This window comes from Scyliorhinus torazame, chromosome 17 (genome assembly GCF_047496885.1).
Source record: "Scyliorhinus torazame isolate Kashiwa2021f chromosome 17, sScyTor2.1, whole genome shotgun sequence".
Taxonomy (NCBI): Eukaryota; Metazoa; Chordata; class Chondrichthyes; order Carcharhiniformes; family Scyliorhinidae; genus Scyliorhinus; species Scyliorhinus torazame.
In genome coordinates, this window is record NC_092723.1 from 85,830,910 (window position 1) to 85,851,204 (window position 20,295).

Consider the following 20,295-nt stretch of genomic DNA (forward strand, 5'->3'; position numbering starts at 1 on the left):
TTACAACACCAAGTTAAAGTCCAACAGGTTTGTTTCGATGTCACTAGCTTTCGGAGCGCTGCTCCTTCCTCAGGTGAATGAAGCGGTATAGAACATAGAACATAGAATGATACAGCGCAGTACAGGCCCTTCGGCCCACGATGTTGCACCGAAACAAAAGCCATCTAACCTACACTATACCATTATCATCCATATGTTTATCCAATAAACTTTTAAATGCCCTCAATGTTGGCGAGTTCACTACTGTAGCAGGTAGGGCATTCCACGGCCTCACTACTCTTTGCGTAAAGAACCTACCCCTGACCTCAGTCCTATATCTATTACCCCTCAGTTTAAGGCTATGTCCCCTCGTGCTAGCCATTTCCATCCGCGGGAGAAGGCTCTCACTGTCCACCCTATCTATCCCTCTGATCATTTTGTATGCCTCTATTAAGTCTCCTCTTAACCTTCTTCTCTCTAACGAAAACAACCTCAAGTCCATCAGCCTTTCCTCATAAGATTTTCCCTCCATACCAGGCAACATCCTGGTAAATCTCCTCTGCACCCGTTCCAAAGCCTCCACGTCCTTCCTATAATGCGGTGACCAGAACTGTACGCAATACTCCAAATGCGGCCGTACCAGAGTTCTGTACAGCTGCAACATGACCTCCTGACTCCGGAACTCAATCCCTCTACCAATAAAGGCCAACACTCCATAGGCCTTCTTCACCACCCTATCAACCTGGGTGGGTATGTTCCAGAAACACATATATAGACAAATTCAAAGATGCCAAACAATGCTTGGAATGTGACCATTAGCAGGTGATTAAATCTTTACAGATCCAGAGATGGGGTAACCCCAGGTTAAAGAGGTGTGAATTGTGTCAAGCCAGGACAGTTGGTAGGATTTCACAGGCCAGATGGTGGGGGATGAATGTAATGTGACATGAATCCCAGGTCCCGGTTGAGGCCGCACTCATGTGTGCGGAACTTGGCTATAAGTTTCTGCTCGGCGATTCTGCGTTGTCGCGCGTCCTGAAGGCCGCCTTGGAGAACGCTTACTCGGAGATCAGAGGCTGAATGCCCTTGACTGCTGAAGTGTTCGCCGACTGGAAGGGAACATTCCTGCCTGGTGATTGTTGCGCGATGTCCGTTCATTCGTTGTCGCAGCGTCTGCATGGTCTCGCCAATGTACCTCGTACATATTAATTTAGTGATTACCCTTCTGATGGAGCCTTGCTGCTGAGGGGCCCTTGTGGTCTCTGACCTGCATCAATAGTGTCCACTTCTCCCAATGGAGCTGCTGAGGCCCAGAGCATCCAGACCTCTAGTTAGACCAGCAGTGTGCTGCTCCTAATTGGATCATTGTGCTAGGACCTGGCCAATTAGGAAGGTGCCCCTGGAAACAGCCCTCCAATAGTCAGGCTCCTGGTAAGTGTAGGCTTGAGACACCATTTGGTCTTGTCATGGGGGATCCCCAAGGTCCGTTAGATAGAATCCAGCCCATTAACTGTGTTTCTGCACAGTTGCTGTCAGATCTGAATCAATTGATTCCCTACAGTGCAGAAGGAGGCCATTCGGCCCATTGGGTTTGCACCAACCCTCTGAAAGAGCACCCTACCTCGGCCCGCTCCCCACCCTATCCCCAGAACACCATCTGACCTGCAAATCTCTGGACACTGAGGGACAATTTTAGCATGGCTAGTCCACCTAACCTGCACATCTTTGGACTGTGGGGCGAAATTGGAGCACCCGGAGGAAACCCACGCAGACACGGGGAGAACTCCACACATCATCCAAAACCAGAATTGGACCTGGGTCCCTGGTGCTGTGAGGCAGCAGTGCTAACCACTGTGGCACCTTGTTGAGAATTTCCAGCACTGTTTTTCTTCCAGGCTGCAGAGAAGTTTGGTAAGGATTTCTGCATCAACAGGAACAGGATATTGTCAGGGGGCTTGTGTAATGCAGGTGGGACAGCAGTTGATGAGATTCACAGGTACAGAGACTAAAAGAGCAGAAAAGCACACGCAGATCTGGAGTGAAGAGAATGGGAGACATTGAGGCTGAATAGTCAGCGATCGAGAGAAGAGGAGACAGATGGGGATTGCCAGAGAGTGAGCTGTCTGTGGAGTTAACATTGTGCTTCTTCGCTCTTGTCTCGTTGCAGAGGCCACATATTGAGCAGCCCTTGTGACGGGAGGCGGTACCAGCTGAAAGCTGTCGCTGGTACCCAGGTAAAGGGCTGTGCCCTCACCAGGCTGCGATGTTGAGGATAGATGGTGCGGCCGCCTGGAGCCCCGGACAGCGGCTTGGCAGCAGCTAGAGGATTGCACTGGGAAGTTTGCTGGGGAAGTGTGTGTGATATCAGCCAGCTCCCGGCCCCAGCATCATTCTGCAGAGGGCGGATCCTGCATTCCGGGGAACCGCGGATCGCTTCCCAAGGTCACTCTGCACCAACCGAGGTAAACAAGTGTTTTGTTTTCTCCCCAGACAGGCAGTCGGCAGCTGCTATTTATAGCGGCTGGGAGCAGAAAGAGGGCAACAGCGCAGAGCCCATCCTCACAGCAAAGTCCCCATCAACACAGAAACAGAGAGAGAGGGATTCCCCAGCCAGCCTCACCTCCCTCCCTCACCTTCCCTCCATCCCTCACACTCCCTCCCGCACTCTCCCCCTCACACTCCCTCACCCCGCTCACCCCCTCACTCACTCTCCCTCCCTCACCTTCCCTCCATCCCTCGCCCTCTCTCCCTCACTCTCCCTCCCTCACCCCTCACCCTCCCTCCCTCACTCTCCCCCTCACACTCCCTCACCCCCTCACTCACTCTCCCTCCCTCCCTCACCCTTCACCCTCCCTCACTTTCCCTCACCCATCACCCCCTCACCCTCCCTCACCATCCCTCACCTTCTCTCCCTCACCCTCCCTTACCCCTCACCCTCCCTCCCTCACCCTCATTCCATCACCCCTCACCCTCCCTCCCTCACCCTCCATTCCTCACCCCATTCCTCCATCCCTCACCCTCCCTCCATCACCCTCCCTCCCTTCCTCACCCCTCACCCTCACTCCATCCCTCACCTCTTACCCCATCAACCCCTCACCCTCCATCCCTCGCCCTCCCTCTATCACCCCTCACCTTCCCTCCATCACCCTCGCTCCATCCCTCATTCTCCCTCCATCCCTCACCCTCCCTCCCTCACCCCTCACCCTCGCTCCATCCCTCACCCTCCCTCTCTCACCCCTCATCCTCCCTCCATCACCCTCCCTCCATCCCTCACTCTCCTTCCATCCCTCACCCTACCTCCACCACTCTCCCTCTATCCCTCACTACCTCATCCCTCACCCTCCCTCCATCACTCTCTCTATCCCTCACCACCTCATTCCTTAACCTCCCTCTGTCACCCCCTCACCCTCTCTCCATCCCTCCCTCCATAACCCCCTCACTCTCCCTCCCTGACTCCCTCACCATCCCTCCATCACCCGCACCCTCCCTCCAACACCTTCCCTCCATCACCTCCTCACCCTCTTCCCATCCCTCCCTCCTCAACCCCCTCACCCACCCTCCATCCCTCCCTCCCTCTCGCCCTCCCACCTCACCATTGCTCCATAACCCCCACCCTCCATCACCTTCACTCCCCCATCACCTTCCCTCCCTCCATCACCCTTCCTCCATCATTCATCCCTCACCCTACCTTCCCCTTCACCCTCCATCCATCACCCACACACCCTCCTCCCATCACCCTCCCGACACCCTTTTCCCATCCCTTACCCTCCCCATCATGCTCCCTCCATCATCCTCCCTCTATCACCCTCCCTCCATCTCTCACCCTGTACCCCATCAACCCCTCATCCCTCATCTCTCACCCTCTCAACCACCCTCCATCAACTCTCATCCTCTCTATCACTCACTGTCTTGCCTTTCCTTCACCCCTCCCCTCATCACCCTCCCTCCTTCCACCTCCCCTCTCTCTCCCTCTATCACTCACCTTCCCTCCATCCCTCACTCCACCCCTCAACCTCCCTCCATCCTCACCCTCACCCTCCCTCAATCCCTCTCCCCTTCACCTTCCCTCAATACCTCTCTCCTTCACCCTCATTCCACCCCTTATCCTTCACCCTCACTGAATCCCTCACTCCATCTCTCACCCCTTTACCATCCCTCCATCCATCCCCTATCCCTTTCCCCTTCACTATCCCTCTATCCCTCTCTCCCTCACCCTCTCTCTCCATCCCTCGCCCCTTCACCCTCCCTTTATCTTTTTCTCTCCATTCCTCTCTCTTTCATCCTCCATCCATCCCTCCACCCTTGACAATCGCTCCTTCCCACTCCCGTTGACAATCCCTTCATCCCTCACCTCTTCATCCTCTATCTCATAGAAACCTATAAAATTCTTTCAGGCCGAGACAGCGCAGATGCAGGAAAGAATATTCCCGATGTTGAGGGTGTGCGGAACCAAGTATCACAACTTAATGAAATGGGTTGACCATTTAGGACAGAGATGAGGAGAAATTTCTCCACCCAGAGAGTGGTGAGTCTGTGGAATTCGCTACCACAGAAAGTAGTTGAGGCCAAAACATTATCTGTGGGATTCTCTGTGGGTGGGATCTTCCGCCCCGTCGGCAGCGCACCCGACGGCGTGGGGTGGCCCATAGTGGGAAATCCATTGGCCGGCTGCGGGAATGGAGAATTCCGCTGCCGGCGGGGGCATGCAACCTCGGAAAACGGGATATTTTCAAGATGCAGCTAGATATAGCACTTGGGGTGAAGGGGATCAAAGGATATGTGGGGTTTGGGGGCCGGATTCGGCTATTGTGTTGGATGATCAGCCATGATCATAATGAATGGCAGAATGAGCTTGAAGGGCCAAATGACCTCCTCCTGCTCCTATTTTCAATGTTTCTATGTTTCTATCCCTCTCTCCTTAATCCTCCCCTATCTCTGACTTCTCATCCTTTCTCATTCCTCCCTCTCCTTTCACCTCTCCATCCCCCTCCTTCACGTTCTCTGCTTTCTATGAATGCGTATCTCATCGATCTGTTCTCTAATCTCTCTCTCTCTCCCTCCTTCGTGGTCCCTATATCCCTTTGTCCTTCACCCTCCCCTATGTTCTTTTCTAGAAAGCCAGTTGGTGAAGGATGGAAGTGGAAACAATTTCTACACATTCTATTTATTCACAGAATTACACATAACAAGCAGCCGCCTTCTCACCCAGAAACCAGACTAAATCAATATCCGTTTATAGGGCAGCAAATTCTCAGTGAATTCTCACCTGTGTACAAACACAGTGAGCACATTCTCTCCTCTAAATAAAAATCAGCTAAGATGCACAGCCTAAATTTCAAAACAAATTAAATCAAAAGCTTCCATATTCTGAACAAAGTCTGACATTGTGAGGCGTCTCTTCTCGAGGATCCTTAACTATTTCTTCATTCATTCTCTTCATTTTGTGAAAATGACAGTTGATGACTGACATCCACCAATTTAATCTGAGAGATTCCCTTTCAGCATTTGTTTCAAGCCAACAAGGTCACCCCGTACATAACCTTTTCTCACTCACACTACAGTTTACATTATCCCACACTGAATCTTTACCGAACATTCAATCGGTACACTAACTTCAGAGCCCCCACTATATAATATCTGACCTGAAATATTTGCTGTTGTAGCAGCCAAGGTTCTTTAGTGAACACTTTATATTTCTCAGCTTCCCAAACTAAAGGGCAGCATTTCTCATTCTCACCCATCAGAAATGTTGATTTTTATTTTTAAAAATTATTTTACAGGATGTGGGTGTCGCTGTCTAGACCAGCATTTGTTGCCCATCTCTAATTGCCCTTGAGAAGGTGGTGGTGAGCCACCTTAGAACAAAGAACAACAGCACAGAAACAGGCCCTTCAGCCCTCCAAGCCTGTACCGGTCATGATACCAACCTTGCCCAAAACCCTCAGCACTTCCTAGTGCCGTCTCCCTCTATACCCATCCTGTCCATGTATTTGTCGAGACGCCTTTTGAATGCCGTTAATGTATCTGCTTCCACAACCTCCCCTGGCAGCGTGTTCCAGGCACTCACCATCCTCTGCGTAAAAAACCTGCTTCGCACATCTCCTCTAAACTTTGCCCCACGGACCTTAGACCTATGCCCCCTGGTGACTGACCCCTCCACCCTGGGAAAGAGTGCCTGCCCATCCACTCTATCCATGCCCCTCATAATCTTGTAGACCTCTATCAGGTCACCCCTCAACCTCTGTTGTTCTAGTGAAAACAGTCCAAGTCTATTCAGCATCTCTGCATAGCTAACACTCTCCAGATCAGGCAACATCCTGGTAAACCTCCACTGGACCCTCTCCAAAGCCTCCACATTCTTCTGGTAGTGTGGTGACCAGAATTGTGAGCAATATTCCAATTGCAGCCTTACCAAGGTTCTTTACAACTGTAGCATGACTTGCCAGTTTTTATACTCAATGCCCCGTCCAATGAAGGCGAGCATTCCAGATGCTTTCTTGACTACCTTGTCCACTTGTGTTGCGACTTTCAAAGATCTGTGGACCGGCACGCCCAGATCTCTCTGACTTTCTATATTCCTAAGAATTTGCCATTTACGGTATGCTGGGTCAAAATCCTGAAACTCCCTCCCTAACAGCACTGTGGGTGCACCTACACCACATGGACTGCAGCAGTTCAAGAAGGTCACAATTCCATAAGTTTTACAGTACTTTTGGACAGGGATGAGGGTAACCCTCGCATTAAGGTGCTAAACTGGGGAAAGGCAAATTACGATAACATCAGGGTGCAATGTTCCTCCTGCAGTGCAATGTTCCTCCTGCAGGATGTTTGAGGTGAGGGATGCCGTTAGTGTCCCTGCTGATTTTACCTGCAGGAAGTGCAGCCATCTCCAGCTCCTCCAAGACCGAGTTAGGGAACTGGAGCTGGAGTTGGAAGAACTTCGGATCATTCGGGAGGCAGAGGGGGTCATAGATAGCAGCTTCAGGGAATTAGTTACACCAAAGATTGGAGATAGATGGATAACTGTAAGAGGGACTGGGAAGAAGCAGTCAGTGCAGGGATCCCTTGCGGTCGTTCCCCTGAGAAACAAGTATACCGCTTTGGATACTTGTGGGGGGGACGACTTACCAGGGGTAAGCCATGGGGTACGGGCCTCTGGCACGGAGTCTGTCCCTGTTGCTCAGAAGGGAAGGGGGGAGAGGAGCAGAGCATTAGTAATTGGGGACTCGATAGTCAGGGGCACAGATAGGAGATTTTGTGGGAGCGAGAGAGATTCACGTTTGGTATGTTGCCTCCCAGGTGCAAGGGTACGTGATGTCTCGGATCGTGTTTTCCGGGTCCTTAGGGGGGAGGGGGAGCAGCCCCAAGTCGTGGTCCACATTGGCACTAACGACATAGGTAGGAAAGGGGATAAGGATGTCAGGCAGGCTTTCAGGGAGCTAGGATGGAAGCTCAGAACTAGAACAAACAGAGTTGTTATCTCTGGGTTGTTGCCCGTGCCACGTGATAATGAGATGAGGAATAGGGAGAGAGAGCAATTAAACACGTGGCTACAGGGATGGTGCAGGCGGGAGGGATTCAGATTTCTGGATAACTGGGGCTCTTTCTGGGGAAGGTGGGACCTCTACAGACAGGATGGCCTACATCTGAACCTGAGGGGCACAAATATCCTGGGGGGGGAGATTTGTTAGTGCTCTTTGGGGGGGTTTAAACTAATGCAGCAGGGGCATGGGAACCTGGATTGTAGTTTTAGGGTACGGGAGAATGAGAGCATAGAGGTCAGGAGCACAAATTTGACGTCGCAGGAGGGGGCCAGTGTTCAGGTAGGTGGTTTGAAGTGTGCCTACTTCAATGCCAGGAGTATACGAAATAAGGTAGGGGAACTGGCAGCATGGGTTGGTACCTGGGACTTCGATGTTGTGGCCATTTCGGAGACATGGATAGAGCAGGGACAGGAATGGATGTTGCAGGTTCTGGGGTTTAGGTGTTTTAGTAAGCTCAGAGAAGGAGGCAAAAGAGGGGGAGGTGTGGCGCTGCTAGTCAAGAGCAGTATTACGGTGGCGGAGAGGATGCTAGATGGGGTCTCATCTTCCGAGGTAGTATGGGCTGAGGTTAGAAACAGGAAAGGAGAGGTCACCCTGTTGGGAGTTTTCTATAGGCCTCCAAATAGTTCTAGGGATGTAGAGGAAAGGATGGCGAGGATGATCCTGGATAAGAGCAAAAGTAACAGGGTAGTTATTATGGGAGACTTTAACTTTCCACATATTGACTTGAAAAGATATAGTTCGAGTACATTAGATGGGTCGTTTTTTGTACAGTGTGTGCAGGAGGGTTTCCTGACACAATATGTTGACAGGCCAACAAGAGGCGAGGCCACGTTGGATTTGGTTTTGGGTAATGAACCAGGCCAGGTGTTGGATTTGGAGGTAGGAGAGCACTTTGGGGACAGTGACCACAATTCGGTGACGTTTACGTTAGTGATGGAAAGGGATAAGTATACCCCGCAGGGCAAGAGTTATAGCTGGGGAAAGGGCAATTATGATGCCATTAGACGTGACTTGGGGGGGATAGGTTGGAGAAGTAGGCTGCAAGTGTTGGGCATACTGGATAAGTGGAGCTTGTTCAAGGAACAGCTACTGCGTGTTCTTGATAAGTACGTACCGGTCAGGCAGGGAGGAAGGCGTAGAGCGAGGGAACCGTGGTTTACCAGAGAAGTGGAATCTCTTGTTAAGAGGAAGAAGGAGGCCTATGTGAAGATGAGGTGAGAAGTTTCAGTTGGGGCGATGGATAGTTACAAGGTAGCGAGGAAGGATCTAAAGAGAGAGCTAAGACGAGCAAGGAGGGGACATGAGAAGTATTTGGCAGGTAGGATCAAGGAAAACCCAAAAGCTTTCTATAGGTATGTCAGGAACAAGCGAATGACTAGGGTAAGAGTAGGACCAGTCAAGGACAGGGATGGGAAGTTGTGTGTGGAGTCTGAAGAGATAGGCGAGATACTAAATGAATATTTTTTGTCAGTATTCACTCAGGAAAAAGATAATGTTGTGGAGGAGAATGCTGAGACCCAGGCTATTAGAATAGATGGCATTGAGGTACGTAGGGAAGAGGTGTTGGCAATTCTGGACAGGCTGAAAATAGATAAGTCCCCGGGGCCTGATGGGATTTATCCTAGGATTCTCTGGGAGGCCAGGGAAGAGATTGCTGGGCCTTTGGCTTTGATTTTTATGTCATCATTGGCTACAGGAATAGTGCCAGAGGACTGGAGGATAGCAAATGTGGTCCCTTTGTTCAAAAAGGGGAGCAGAGACAACCCCGGCAAGTATAGACCGGTGAGCCTCACGTCTGTCGTGGGTAAAGTCTTGGAGGGGATTATAAGAGACAAGATTTATAATCATCTAGATAGGAATAATATGATCAGGGATAGTCAGCATGGCTTTGTGAAGGGTAGGTCATGCCTCACAAAACTTATCGAGTTCTTTGAGAAGGTGACTGAACAGGTAGACGAGGGTAGAGCAGTTGATGTGGTGTATATGGATTTCAGTAAAGCGTTTGATAAGGTTCCCCACGGTAGGCTATTGCAGAAAATACGGAGGCTGGGGATTGAGGGTGATTTAGAGATGTGGATCAGAAATTGGCTAGCTGAATAAGACAGAGGGTGGTGGTTGATGGGAAATGTTCAGAATGGAGTTCAGTTACAAGTGGCGTACCACAAGGATCTGTTCTGGGGCCGTTGCTGTTTGTCATTTTTATCAATGACCTAGAGGAAGGCGCAGAAGGGTGGGTGAGTAAATTTGCGTTACAGAGGGACATAGATAAGCTGCAGAGCTGGGCTGAGAGGTGGCAAATGGAGTTTAATGTAGAGAAGTGTGAGGTGATTCACTTTGGAAGGAATAACAGGAATGCGGAATATTTGGCTGATGGTAAAGTGCTTGGAAGTGTGGATGAGCAGAGGGATCTCGGTGTCCATGTACATAGATCCCTGAAAGTTGCCACCCAGGTTGATAGGGTTGTGAAGAAGGCCTATGGAGTGTTGGCCTTTATTGGTAGAGGGATTGAGTTCCGGAGTCATGAGGTCATGTTGCAGCTGTACAAAACTCTGGTACGGCCGCATTTGGAGTATTGCGTACAGTTCTGGTCACCGCTTTATAGGAAGGACGTGGAGGATTTGGAGCGGGTGCAGAGGAGATTCACCAGGATGTTGCCTGGTATGGAGGGAAAATCTTATGAGGAAAGGCTGATGGACTTGAGGTTGTTTTCGTTGGAGAGAAGAAGGTTAAGAGGAGACTTAATAGAGGCATACAAAATGATCAGGGGGTTAGATAGGGTGGACAGTGAGAGCCTTCTCCCGCGGATGGAAATGGCTAGCACGAGGGGACATAGCTTTAAACTGAGGGGTAATAGATATAGGACAGAGGTCAGAGGTAGGTTCTTTACGCAAAGAGTGGTGAGGCCGTGGAATGCCCTACCTGCAACAGTAGTGAACTCGCCAACATTGAGAGCATTTAAAAGTTTATTGGATAAGCATATGGATGATAATGGCATAGTGTAGGTTAGATGGCTTTTGTTTCGGTGCAACATCGTGGGCCAAAGGGCCTGTACTGCGCTGTATCGTTCTTTGTTCTATGTTCTATCAGACAGGAATTGAAAAATCTGGATTGGGTGCGGCTGTTGGAGGGTAAATCAATTTTGGACATGTGGGAGTCCTTCAAGCGACAGTTGATTAGGATTCAGGAAAGTCACGTTCCTGAGTGAACCTCCATGTTAGACCCACCACAATGCATTACCTCACATTTGTCTGGATCAAACACCATTTGCCATTTCTCTGCCCAAGTCTCCAATCTATTTATGTCCTGCTGTATCCTCTGACACGCCACCAACCTTGGTGTCATCCGCGAACTTACTAATCAGACCATCTACATTTTCCTCTAAATTGTTTATGTATACTGCAAACAACAGAGGCCCCAGCACAGATCCCTGTGGAACACCACTAGTCACAACCTCCCATTCATAACAACACCCTTCGACTGCTACCCTTTGCCTTCTGTGACCGAGCCAGTTCTGTATCCATCTTACCACTTCACCTCTGATCCCGTGTGATTTCACCTTTTGTACCAGTCTGCCATGAGGCACCTTGTCAAAGGCTTTACTGAAGTCCATGTAAACAACATCCAACGCCCTCCCCTCATCAATCATCTTTGTCACCTCCTCAAAAAACTCAATCAAGTTAGTGAGACACGACCTCCCCTTCACAAAACCACGCTCTCGCTTATGAGTCCATTTGTTTCCAAATGGGTATAAATCCTGTCCCTGAGAATTCTCTCCAATAATTTACCTACAACCGACATGAGGCTCACCGGCCTATAGTTTCCTGGATTATCCCTGCGACCTTTCTTAAACAGTAGTACTACATTAGCTATTCTCCAGTCCTCTGGGATATCACCTACAACCAATGAGGATACAAAGATGTCAGTCGAGGCCCCAGCAATTTCCTCCCTTGCTTCCCTCAGAATTCTGGGGTAAATCCCATCTGGCGCAGGAGACTTATCTACCTTAATGTCCAATACCTCCTCCTTTACGATATCAACATGGCCCAGACTGTCCACACACCTGATCCAAGAATCATCTTCCATAAAGTCCCTTTGGTGAACACTGATGCAAAGTACTCATTTAGTACCTTACCCATTTCCTCTGGCGCAACACATAGATTCTCCCCACTGACCTTAAGTGGTCCAATCCTTTCCCTGGCCACCCTCTTGCTGTTTACATATGAATAAAAAGCTTTGTGATTCACCTTAATCCTACTTGTCAAGGACTTTTGATGACTCTTCCTAGCCCTCTTAATTTCCTGCGGAAGTACCTTCCTACTTTCTTTATACTCCTCAAGGGCTTTGACTGTCTCCACCCTTCTAGACCGTACAAAAGCCTCATTTTTCTTTTTGATGAAATTCACAATGCCCCTTGTTATCCAAGGCTTCCTGAACTTCCCATATATATCCTTGGTTCACTTAGGAACGTGACTTTCCTGAATCCTAATCAACTGTCGCTTGAAGGACTCCCACATGTCCAAAATTGATTTACCCTCCAACAGCCGCACCCAATCCAGATTTTTCAATTCCTGTCTGATGTTATCGTAATTTGCCTTTCCCCAGTTTAGCACCTTAACGCGAGGGTTACCCTCATCCCTGTCCAAAAGTACTGTAAAACTTATGGAATTGTGACCTTCTTGAACTGCTGCAGTCCATGTGGTGTAGGTGCACCCACAGTGCTGTTAGGGAGGGAGTTTCAGGATTTTGACCCAGCAACAGTGAAGGAACGGCAATATATTTTCAAGTCAGGATGGTGAGTGATTTGGAGGGGAACCTCAAGGTGGTGGTGTTCCCAGGTACCTGCTGCTCTTGTCCTTCTAGGTAGTAGTGGTCATGGGTTTGGAAGGTGCTCTTGAAGGAACCTTGGTGAGTCCCTGCAGTGCATGGTACACATGGCTGCCACTCTGCGTTGGTGGCAGAGGGATTGACTGTTTCAGGTACAGGATAGGGTGCCAATCAAGTGGGGCTCTTTGTCCTGGATGGTGTTGAGCTTCTTGAATGGTTTTGGAGCTGCACTCTTCCATGCAAGTGGGGAGTATTCCATCATATTCCTGACTTGAGTCTTGTAGATGGTGGACAGGCTTTGGGGAATCAGGAGGCAAGTCACTCTCTAAAGAATTCATAGAATCCCTACAGTGCAGAAGGAGGCCATTCAGCCCATTGATTTTGCACTGACCCTCTGAACGAACACCAGGGTCCACTCCTCCGCCCTATCCCTATAACATAACCTGCACATCTTGGGAAACTAAGGGGAAATTTACCTAACCAACATACCTTTGGACTGTGGGAGGAAATCTGGAGCACCCAGAGGAAACCCATGCAGACACGGGGAGAATTTACAACCTCCACAGACAGTCACGCAAGGCCAGAATTGAATCCTGGCCCCTGGTACTGTGAGGCAGCGGTGGTAATCAGTGTGCTATCGTGCTGCGCACCCTGTCCCATCCTCTAACCTACTCTTGTAGCCACAGTATTTATATGGCTGGTCCAGTTCCATTCCTGGTCATTGGAAACCCCAGGATGTTGATAATGGGGGATTCAGTGATGGTAATCCCATTGAATGTCAAGTGGTGATGCTTAGATTCCCTCTTGTTGGAGATGGTCATTGCCTGACACCTGTGTGGTGCAAATGTAACTTGCCACTTCTCAGCCCAAACTTGAATGTCGTCCAAGTCTTGCTGCATTTGGACATGGACTGCTTCGCTATCTGAGGAGTTGCGAATGGTGCTGAACATTGTGCAGTCATAAGTGATCCCCACTTCTGACATTATAATGGAAATAAGCAACTGTAGATGGTTGGGCCTTGGGCTGTTCCTCAGGAACTCCTGCAGCAATGTCCTGGAGCTGAGATGATTGACCTCAACCACCACAACCATCTTCCTTTGTGCTAGGTAAGACTCCAACCAGCGGAGAGTTTCCCCCCTGATTCCAGTTGACTCCAGTTTTGCGAGGGCTCCTTGATGCCGTACTCGGTCAAATTATGCCTTGATGTCAAGGGCAGTCACTCTCACCTCACCCATGGAATTCAGCTCTTTTGTCCATGGTTGGGGAAGCAGTGATATAATGGTAATGTCACTGGATTAGTAATCCAGAGACCCAAGCTAACGCTCTGGGGACAGGTTCAGACCCTACTATGGCATTTGGTGGAACTTAAATTCAAAGAGTCACTTGATGTTACCGAACTTGAGTATTACTGAAAAAAGAGACATGCTGTGGAAGCTTTCCATCTTGTACCCATCAGGACAGTTTGCAAAAATTATGCAAAAGGAAAGGGAACCACCTTTCTGCATGAAAAGAGAGTGCTGATTGGTTGGCAAGTGTACTCTGATTGGTGGAGGCAGTTGACCTTGCAGAGTCCTCTTTACTTACATCTGGGGACTTGCGTCAATATTGGAAGAGCTGACTCACAGACTAGTTAAGAAACAGCGTGACACAGTCATACTCACAGAATCATATCTTACAGATAATATCCTAGACATTGCTATCACCATCTCTGGGTATGTCCTCTCCCACTGGCAGGACAGACCCAGCAGAGATGGCAGCATAGTGGTATAAAGTTGGGAGGGAGTTTCGCTGGGAGTCCTCACATTGACTCTGGACACTATGACATCTCATGACATCAGGTCAAACATGGGCAAGGAAACATCCTGCTTATTACCAAATACTACCCCCCCCCCCTCCCCTCCCCTCCACACCACAGCATCTATCAGGCACTGAGGGCCATCAGCAGCAGAGTATTGTACTCAACCACAATTGTAAACTCATGGCTCGGTATACCTCCTACTCTACTAATACCACCAAGTCGGGAGATCAATATATTGGCATGGATTGAGAATTGGTTAGCAGACCGGAGACGAGATTGGAATAAATGGGTATTTTTCAAAGTGGCAGGCGGTGACTAGCGGGGCCCTGCAGGCATTAGTGCCTGAGCCCCAGCTATTCACAATATGCATCAATAATTTGGATGAGGGAACTAAATGTAATATTTCCAGGTTTGGTGGGTATGTAAGTGGTGAGGAGGATGTTAAGAGACTTTAAGATGATTTGGACAAGTTGAGCGAATGGGCAAACAGATGACAAATGCAGTATAAGATGGATAAATGTGAAGTTATCCACTTCAGATGGAGAAACAGAATGGCAGAGTGTTATTTAAATAGTGATAGATTGGGAAATGTGGACCTACATTTCCACATTTGGTGTCCTTGTACACCAGTCACTGAAAGCAAGTTGCAGGGACAGCAAGCAATGTGGAAGGCAAATAGTATGTTGGCCTTCATTGCAATAGGACTTGAGTACAGGAGCAAGGGCGACTTACTGCAGCTGTATCGAGTCTTGGTGAGACCACACCTGGTGTCTTGTGTGCAGGTTTAGTCTCCTTATCTAAGAGAGGATATACTTGCCATCGAGGAGTGCAGCGAAGGTTCACCAGACTGATTGCTGGGATGGAAGGATTGTCATATGAGGAGAAATTGGATTGACTGAGTCTGTAGTCACTGGAGTTTGGAAGAATGAGAGGGGATCTCATTGAAACGTATAAAGCTGTGACAGGGCTGGATAGACTGGGTGTTGCTTCCTCTGACTGAAGGGTCCAGAAGAAGAGGTCACAGTCTCAGCATACGGGATGGGCCATTAAGGACTGAGCTGAGGAGAAATTTCTTCACTCAGAGGGTGGTGATCCTGTGGAATTCTCTATCCCAGAAAGCTGTGGAGGCCAAGTTACCGAATGCATTGAAGGTAGATTTGTGGACTTTAAAGGCATCCAGGAGAATGGGGAGAGCATGGGAATATGTCGTTGAGATAGAGGATCAGCCATGTTGATATTGAATCGTGGAGTAGGCTCGAAGCACCAAATGGCCTATTCCTGCTCTTATTTTCTAATTTCTATGTTCTGTGTTCTCTTTATTTGCAGCTATTATAAAGAACAAAGAACAAAGAAAAGTACAGCATAGGAACAGGCCCTTCAGCCCTCCAAGCCTGTACCGATCATGATGCCCTAACTAAAAAAAAACCTTCTGCCCTTACTTGGTCCGTAACCTTCTATTTCCTCCCTATTCATGTACCCATCCAGATGTTTCTTAAATGTTGCTAATGTACCTGCTTCCACCATATCTTCTGGCGGTGCATTCCAGGCACCCCCCACTCTCTGCATGAAAAACGTATCCTGCACATCTCCCTTAAATTTTCCTTCTCTCACCTTGAACCTGTGCCTCCTTGTAACTGGCACGTCCACCCTTGGAAAAAGCCTCTGACTATCCACCCTGTCTATGCCTCTCATAATTTTTTAGGCCTCTATCAGGTCTCCCCTCAGCCTCTGGCTTTCCAGTGAAAGCAATCCTAGTTTATTCAACACCCTCGAGACCAGGCAACATCCTGGTGAACCTTCTTTGCACTCACTGCAATGCTTCCATGTCTTTCTGATAATGTGGTGACCAGAACTCCACGCAATACTCCAAATGCGGCCAAGGTTTTCTATAACTGCAACGTGATTTCCTAACTCTTGTACGCAATGCCTCGGCTGATGAAGGCAAGGATGCCATCTGCCTTCTTAATCACCCTGGCCACTTAGAATCATAGAAGTTTACAGCATGGAAACAGGCCCTTCGGCCCAACCAGTCCATGCCGCCCAGTTTTTACCATTAAGCTAGTCCCAGTTGCTCGCACTTGGCCCATAACCCTCTATACCCATCTTACCCATGTAACGATCTAAATGCTTTTTAAAAGACACAATTGTACCCGCCTCTACTACTACCTCTGGCAGCACATTCCAGACACTCACTACCCTCTGAGTGAAGAAATTGCCCCTCTGGGCCCTTCTGAATCTCTCCCCTCTCACCTTAAACCTACGCCCTCTAGTTTTAGACTCCCCTACCTTTGGGAAAAGATGTTGACTATCTACCTTATCTATGCCCCTCATTATTTTACAGACCTCTATAAGATCACCCCTAAGCCTCCTACGCTCCAGGGAAAAAAGTCCCAGTCTATCCAGCCTCTTCTTATAACTCGAACCATCAAGTCCCGGTAACATCCTAGTAAATCTTTTCTGCACTCTTTCTAGTTTAATAATATCCTTTCTATAATAGGGAGACCAGAACTGCACACAGTATTCCAAGTGTGGCCGTACCAATGTCTTGTACAACTTCAACAAGATGTCCCAACTCCTGTATTCAATGTTCCGACCAATGAAACCAAGCATGCCGAATGCCTTCTTCACCACCCTGTCCACCTGCGACTCCACCTTCAAGGAGCTATGAACCTGTACTCCTAGATCTCTTTGTTCTATAACTCTCCCCAACGCCATACCATTAACTGAGTAGGTCCTGGCCTGATTCGATCTACACTTGTGTTGCTACTTTTAGGAACTGTGGACCTGCATGCTCAGATCCCTCTGTGTGTTAATGTTCCTAAGCGTTCTGCCATTTACAGTATAATTCATACCTAGATTTGATCCTCCAAAATGTATCACCTCGCATTTGTCCTGTTTAAACTCCATGTGCCATTTCTGTGCCCAAGTCTCCAATCGATTTGTATCCTGTTGTATCCTCTGACAATCCTCGGCACTATCAGCAACTCCGCCTATCTTTATGTCATCTGCAAACTCACTAATCAGACCATCCACATTTTCCTCCTGATTATTTATATATACTTCAGATCATTTATATATACGACGTGGAAAATTGGGAACTCTGCAGGCAATTGGAACTTCTCCTCCCTCCAGACCTCTGTTACTCAATCATGTGATGTTACATTATTATTAAATCAGCATCATGTATGTTTCTAATGTTAATGCTTCACCCTACACCCCATCCCCCCCCCCCCACAGTCTACATCCCTCTCACATTTACATCCTCCTGTATCTCCCCCTAAAGTCTCAGAAATCACAGGGTTAGTCTCTGAGGTGCAATGATCTTGCTCCCTGAACTTGTTCTGATCTCTTTCTGAGGCCGAGGGTTTTCTGTACTCTCCTGTCTGTTGCTGCGAGTGTCGCTGGGTGACTGTCGAGCTTTGTTTTCTTCTTTCTCTCAGGATCTGAGTCGTAAGCCCCAGTTTCCATTGGCTTTCTTTCCAAGGATATTAAGGTGCTGTAGTTTATCCTCATGTTTCCTTTGTCTGTCTCAATGTCAGTTGTGGAGTTTTTCTCTCTGTTGGTCTCGTACCCGTACTCTCTCCCTGTGTTTCAGTACTGGTAACTCCCGTCCTCCGGGCCTGTGGTAAAGTTACCAGCCTGTTTCTTTCTTTGTTCTTCTTCACACTGCTTTACCCTCTCGTGGTTGTTTGTGATGATATTGGGTTTAAGTTTCTGTGTCAGAGATGGAAGTTCTATTCTCAATCCCTTTCCTCTCAGATGGTGAGAAACCATTTTGCGGTGTGAGGTTTGGTAACTTGGAAGAGCTAGGTTGAGGTCTTTGTTCTTCTTCGGTCAGTCTTTGATGGTTTGTACACCTCTCATTTGTTTGACATTAATAAGGTGAACCGGTTACCTGAACAAATCTGTATTCCTTTGTAAAATTTTGGAATAACTCGGCAAAATTGTGATCCATTGTCAGATACTGCGCCGTCCGGAATGCCATGTGTTGCATACATTTTCCTCAGTGGTTGAATGACTGTTTTCATCATGGTTCTGTGCAATCTGTTCAGTTCAATCCACCTTGAGTAGTAATCAGTGACAATAAGAAACGTTTTGCCTTAAAAGCAAATAAATCCATTCTCAGGCATTTAGATGGCTTTGATGGAAAGGTAAAAGGTGATCGTGGTCCATTTGCTCTTGGCTGTTTACTGCACACTTCCATTTATTCTCTAGAACAAGTAAAGTCTGGCAACCAGACTAATTGCTGCTCTTGCACATGATATTTCCTCTCCCTAAGTGACCTTGGTGAAGTCTTTGAAGAATATCAATCCAAAGTGCTCGCGGTATGATTATTGTCTCACTGAAGACTAGTAAATCATCATGACTGAGGTGCTTCGCTGTTCAAAGTATTGGCACAATAATGGATTCCTGGGGATATAGTCTGGCCGTCCTTCCGGATAGCATTCTCCTATCCGGAGACATTTGCCATCTTGCTGCTGGGCTTGTTTTATTTCCTGCAATTATTTTGCAGCGGTTGGTAAGTGTTGAGTAATTAGGGATGTATATGCTTCCACGTCTTTGGTGAAGTGTAAATCTTTTTGTTTGGTTCCTTCGGATGGTATCCTTGACAATGTGTCTGCTTTCATTGTTATTTTAAACATGGAGCCCTGTCTCATTAATCTTCATCTGAACAGCTCTATTCTGGGCCGCATCTTTGCAAATTTCTTTCAGTTCGGAAGAGTGACTAGTGGCTTATGATCACTTTCAATTTTGAACCGCAATCTCGTCATGCTCCCGTGTTGCTGCCATTGCCTCTTTCTGAATTATGACACATCTATTTTTCTGTTTCTGATAATGACCTTGAGGCAGAGTAAACTAGTCAACATTTGCTGACACCCTGCATCGCACCCCCACCTCCCCGCAGCCCTGCAGATGGAATAAATGCTGATACTATGGTCATTAGTCGTAATGTGGCAAAATTTCAGAGGAGATTAAAAGCTGTTTATCTTTTCAAAAGCATTTCGCTGATCCACATTGCAACACCATATTGACTCTGTTGCAACAGCTGTCTCAAAGGTTGATTCACCTCTGTAAATTTGGTAGGAATTTACCTACCTGATTGATCACCCTGAGGAATCTTTGATGCTCAGTTATGTTGCAGATGCAATTCTAAATGGCAGTCTATTGTCACAATAATGACCCAATGAAATTATAAATGTGGTCAGCAATCTGTATTCATTGTCCGGTGGCAGCTGCCAATATCCACTGTTCACATTCAGTTTGGTAAGTAACATACTTTTGGCTAGTTTGGCGAGGCTCTCGTCCACTGTGACCATTGGCTGGATCTCACTGATGTATTTAGTTGAGTTAAATTCACACAAATTCTTTTGGAGCCATTTGGCTTTGGGACCATTTGTAACCACTTCTGAACACCATTGTGTTGGCGTAGTGTTATAACCTGCCCACTTACCATTGGCTGGGGACTAATGACAATCCCACAATCCTGTGGGAGTATGAGCTTCCCCAATGAGGGGGGCGGAGAAACCATTCGTAAACTCCCAGTATAAATAAAGCTGGTCAGTTTAGGAACCAGCAGGAAGGAGTGTGCAGCAAGGGAAGTTGCTGCTGCTGTTATATATATATATATATATATATATATATGTTATTTTAAATAAATGTTATTACTTTGTATCCTTAAAACTCGTGCTGGATTCTTCGTGACCCTCACAAAACTGGCGACGAGGGTTAAAGTGAATAGCTGTCTACACTGCTGAAGCCACCTCCCTGGATTTTTGTTGGATACAGGTTGGAAGTTGTTTTCTATTATACCATGCCTCTGTACGGATGTTTGGATGTTTTTGATGCTGCGCTGGAAAGCTGGAACCAGTACACACAACGGATGCGTTACTATTTCCGGGCAAACAATATCACCGAAAACGAGCGCCAGGTGGTCATATTGCTCACCGCCTGCAGCCCGCATACGTTTGGGGTGATTAGGAGCCTTACGTACCCAGCTGCGCCGGACACCAAAACGTTTGATGAACTTGTGAATAAAGTGGGGCAACATTTTAACCCAACCCCGTCCACGATAGTCCAGCGTTACCGGTTTAATACCGCTGAGAGGACCCCTGGAGAATCCCTTGCCGATTTTCTATCCAGGCTACG

At 48.0% G+C, this 20,295-nt stretch overlaps 1 protein-coding gene across 2 annotated transcripts in view; it reads left to right on the top strand.

The window, feature by feature from the left end:
- The first annotated feature begins 2,097 nt into the window (after nt 1-2,097).
- LOC140393987 (potassium voltage-gated channel subfamily A member 2-like) overlaps nt 2,098-20,295 on the top strand; it is a 135,770-nt gene continuing 117,572 nt past the window's right edge. For both annotated transcript variants that reach the window (XM_072480713.1, XM_072480712.1), the window contains exon 1: nt 2,098-2,441. The gene's annotated coding sequence lies outside the window, so the exon portion shown is untranslated. The remainder of the gene's footprint in view (nt 2,442-20,295) is intronic.